Source organism: Gadus macrocephalus, chromosome 19, assembly GCF_031168955.1.
Source record: "Gadus macrocephalus chromosome 19, ASM3116895v1".
Classification (NCBI taxonomy): Eukaryota; Metazoa; Chordata; class Actinopteri; order Gadiformes; family Gadidae; genus Gadus; species Gadus macrocephalus.
In genome coordinates, this window is record NC_082400.1 from 1,902,578 (window position 1) to 1,907,573 (window position 4,996).

The 4,996-nt window shown below is 41.3% G+C and overlaps 1 long non-coding RNA gene across 2 annotated transcripts; it reads right to left on the minus strand.

Annotated features, from left to right (window-relative positions):
* Positions 1-3,538: 3,538 nt before the first annotated feature.
* LOC132447854 (uncharacterized) lies at positions 3,539-4,696 on the minus strand. Of its 2 annotated transcripts, XR_009523237.1 has the most exons (3): positions 4,576-4,696; positions 4,072-4,164; positions 3,539-3,625 (listed from the first exon to the last, which is right to left on the minus strand). It is a non-coding gene; the product is annotated as an uncharacterized LOC132447854 (long non-coding RNA). The 2 variants fall into 2 exon arrangements; XR_009523236.1 differs by lacking the exon at positions 4,576-4,696 and having other exon boundaries at positions 4,072-4,542.
* Positions 4,697-4,996: the final 300 nt, after the last annotated feature.

Sequence of the window (4,996 nt, forward strand, 5' to 3'; positions counted from 1 at the left end):
TCGGAGGAACAGAAGAAGAGAAAAGGATACCGTTTTGTTGTGAGCCCTGTATGTTTCTAGCTTGCTTGGTTGCAACCATATAAACACCTTTGTTTCCATGGGTGTTTTGCTGTTCGTCCGTCTCGTCCCCCAGATACAGACTGAATCCCCGAATCCAGGTTCTTGTTTATTTAGATTATTATGTTGGCCAAACCTCTTACACTGATTGTTCTGTTCAACCTAAGATATAACAATTATAATCTAGGATATAAATTATCCCCGTCAACTATAAAAAAGGATGGATTTATGTTTATTGCAATACAAATACACCATTTAAAAAATGTATAACCTTGCCTACACTTTATGAACATCTACTTCGGACATGGCTCCACGCATTCGCCGGCTTCTTTGAAAACAAATGCACATGGCTTGCGTAGAAGTGCATGGGGAAGGGTCGTCAACGAGTTGTTACGACAGTGTTGTGAAATATCTACTACGAAGCTGTAGGGGGCGCTGTGTAGAGAAATGTGCGTGCCAAAACCAAGAAAACAGCGAAGAAATGCCCGAAGTTGCATAGTGGGCCTTTAACACCCCAACTCGCTCTTAGCTGTGGTACATTACTTTTGATAGAAAATAAAACAACAAAAACACATTTTGGGACACTATATGCTGTTCTTGCACTCTAAGGCTGTGTCCCAATTCATAGGACGCATCCTTCGTAGACCGCGTCCTTCGAAGGATGCGGCCTTCGTAGACCGCAAAGGACACTCCGAAGGCTGAAGAAATGGGACGGTCTAGCCCAGGGGTTTTCAAAGTGTGAGAGAGTGAGCCCCCCCTCAGAGAAAAAAATTCAGCTGAATACTTGTGTTTTGAAAGCTATCTTAATTATTTTACACATTTTAAACATCTCTGATCATAATTTTAAAACATTTGAAACATATTTTTTAAACATTTTAAACATATTTCTGAAACATTACAACATCTTTGTGCGTTTTTAAACACATTTCTTAACACAATTGAACAACTTTATCTAAGCATGTTTTAGCTTAACCTTTTTTAAATACATTTGAACATCTTCATTTGTGTAAACTGCCAGTTTACACAGATTCATTCAGGGTCCCCGACTATGAATTTTCTGAGTCTAATCAGATCTGCCTTTTCAGTCCAGAGATTCGACCATTCGGAGGGGTTTGTTTACCGGCGTTGCTATGGTGACCTAAATTATTATAAGCAACTGAAAACGATGCCAGTTTGAAACTAAAACTGATTCTGAAAAAAGTATAAATGCTATCAAAATTCCGTTTTGATAGTATGGAAGATACAAGTGTGTAGATTAGTATAATGGTTTGAACGATGGTAAATGGTGGGAAAATGAATGAGTTACGATGTCTAGAAGTAGGTGTATCAGAATGGGATGACGTCTTCAATGAAAACAGCTGAAAACGAAGCGGTATGAAACTAAAACTGTGATTCTGAAGACATTTTAAATGATATAGAAATTCTGTTTAGATATTATTGAAGATACAAGTGTGTAGATTTGTTAAATGGTTTGCACGAAGATAAACGGTTGAAAATTGATTTAGTTATGTTACTTTTACAGTTGAAGTACGGGTTTCAGGGGTCTTTTCGTTTGTTTTTTTTCTCACGTCGCGCCCCCCCTGAAGAACTCTTGCGCCCCCCAGGGGGGGGCGCGCCCCACAGTTTGAAAACCACTGGTCTAGCCCATAGCCTACGGAGCATTTCCGGTTTACGTAACAAACCGTTACCGCCCTTTATCTTGCGTGACCACGGGCTGCTCCTGTCATACTGGCGCATTTCCACTGCAGGGTGCGGAACGGATCGGATCGCAAAGGTGCGGGTCGGATCGCGTTTCCACCGCCAAAAGTGGGCGTGACCCGGACTTTGCCGTACCCGTTCCGACCCCATTCTAGGGACTCCTCCGTTGCGGTACCCAAAACGAGACCAGACGCCTGAAAGGGTACCCTGGAATTCTAGCTACACCCCCCCTCCGTTGATTGGTCGACAGAATCGTCACTTCCGGGTGACGCGGGGATAAAAACAAACAAACAGTAGCCTCAAGGTATTATTCTTTACAATTAACATGTCGCGTAAAAAGCTTGCTTGGGCGAACAAGGAGGTGGAGACGTTCGTCTGCATTCTTGCGGAGGAAGACGTTGTTTACGATGTTTACGTAGCTGCCGCGGCGATTGACATCCGGCCTACCACCAAGGGTACTGTCGGCAGTGGAAACGCGACCTCGGAACTGAGCTGGGCTATACTGCCCCCTCCCTACCGCACCTTTGCGATCCGATCCGTTCCGCACCCTGCAGTGGAAATGGGGCACTAGCAACCCTGACAGCTGACCTGACCTGTTAGTAAACAGAAGTTAAACCGGACAGCACGAAAAAAAGAACTAAGAAACCAACAACAATTAATATTGATCGTTATGTTTTTGTATATACTAGTTTTATAATAATTGTTGTAAATAGTCAGATGAATGTTTTTTGTTGTAAATAGTTTTATTGTTGTATATATGTTTTATAAGTTGTATACAAATACATTAGTCAATACAAAAAAGTTAGTTAGGGTTTTAATAAATAGTTAATCAAAAAAGTTAGTTAAATAGTTAAATAAGTTAGTTTCAATAAATATGTTAATAATAATAAACAATGTGTTAAATACAGAACATAAGTTATTTGTCCACCAAACGCTCAAATTGAGAAAAACCTATCCATTCTTTCCCTTCTCTCCTGGGCTCTTCTCTCCTCTGCCTCCCTTTGTAGCCTCATGTCCTCTTTTATTAACTGGAACATTTACATTTTACATTTAAATTTAGGGCATTTAGCAGACGCTTTTATCCAAAGCGACTTACAATAAGTACATTTGTCATAAGAAGTGCATCAATATATCGCTGTCGGTACAGAAAGGATGTTCATAGAACCAAGTGCAAGTACCACAATCGGCTAATCAATTCCCTGTGTTACAGCCATGATAGCAGCTACTGCAGTGGTTACACAGTTAAGTACTGTCTATAATACAATACAATACAATACAATACAACACAACACAGTGTACAATGGTGGCCAGAAGGGGGAGGGTGGCTATGCAGAGTCGAGGTGGACTCTGAACAGGTGAGTCTTGAGTCCTTTTCGGAAGATAGTGAGCGACTCTGGAACATGTCTTCCTCTCTGTCCCTCTTTCTGGACCTTGGCCCTCGCTGTCTCTCCTCCTCCTGATCCTTGTCCTCCACCTCCTGATCCACCACTGCTGTACTTGCTGTACTTGGCCCTGGTGTGTTCTCAGTGATGCAGGCAATTAGGACAGGGGGGTTGGTGGAATGCCTCTGTCCCAATACCTCATCCATGAGGACCAACCAGGGCCAAGTTGCAGCAGTGGGTTTCCCACCTACCCCCTCTCCTGACCCTGGATACTTGCAATCCTAAGGCAGAGGAAATCAATCATGGCTGTTAACAACAACAGCAGTATTAAAACAAATTTCAGCATGGTTAACTTGCATGGTTAAAACAAATAATGTATATATAAAATGACATGTACATACTTTATATATTTTTTTTAATTGTCCCATTTTTTCTTTGCCTGCAGGGGAGTCACCTTCCCCTGCAGGCCTATTTTCTCCAGAATTTTCCTAAACACAGACATTATTAATCAGAGAAAACAAGAGACACATTTACCAATCATGTTAATAGCCCATGTTAACAATAGGCCATTTATAATATATATATTTGACCATCTTGTAAAGGTTACATTTAAATTAGCCCTCATCCTATATGAAGCCCATAATAATAAGACAACCAGTAGAAGTCAAAACACCCTTTTTCTTTGTGTGTTTTTCTAGTGCTGTCTAGTAGGCCTACTGATGCGAGCTGTGACTTTTTTTTAAACTTTTCTTTCTATAATAACCCAAAATAGGACATCGTAGTAAACGATTTCTGGGGATGTTGTATCTGTCCTGCTGTTTAATGAGGGCTAATTTAACTAACCTTTACAAGATGGTCAAATGTAGATATATAAATGGCCTATAATCATTTTTATAAACTAACTTACGATATAAATAATCGATTGTTTCCTTACCCCCAAGCCACACTTGCTGAGTATTTCACCCCGGTGAACAGCTCATCGTTCTCCCCCTCTATAGAATAAATCGAGCAGTATGCTGCTGGCTCCCTAAACCAAAACCAAATGTTAGAATTAGTTTTGCTTTACACTACCAAACAAAAGCAGCTTAAATAGCAAAATAACCAAGTTAACCGTGTACTCAATCCCAACGTCTGTAACGTTACGGTCTGAAAACCAGGGTCCACAACCTGTGTTTGCGTTGGTCCATTTATCTAACGTTACAGAATAGCAAATTATCTATATAATCGCCACAATTTCGGTAAATACAACCATTTTGACCTCTTACATTTGAAACTATAGGGCTTAACGGGTGTTCTTAGTTAACGTTACAGCGTCACTAACTGTAACGTTACCTTACTTATATTGCCTATTACTTTAATGAAAAAAGTTTTATGGGCCCTTGTTTTTTTTAACATTTGTATCGTTAAATACTCCAGTGAGTAGAAACCAAATACTTACATTTAAATGCAAAACTTAAATCGCCATTCTCCGCCAACTCCATTGATTGAGTGCGCAATGAATCTTGGGAGAGATACGTTGGGCCGTGAAGGATCTTGGGATACGTTGGGCCGTGAAGGATACGGGACTCTCTAAAGGCCGATTTATGCTCAGTTACGTAAGCGTAAGCGCAAGCGCAAGAGGCCCTTGCGCGCCCTTGCGCACCCCTTGCGCGACTTCTCACGTCTTGCGTGCGTCGGGCGATTTTTCTAGACTTGCGTCATTTTTTACGGAAGCTTTTACGCGAGCCGCGCAGCCTGCAAGGCTGTGATTGGTCTGCTTACTACTTCCTGTCTGGAGTATCACATTTCTCTGCCATAGTTCACTGAATGTGTAGAACATGACTGGGAGGCGGTTTATAAACAGCCGACGACGACGCCCA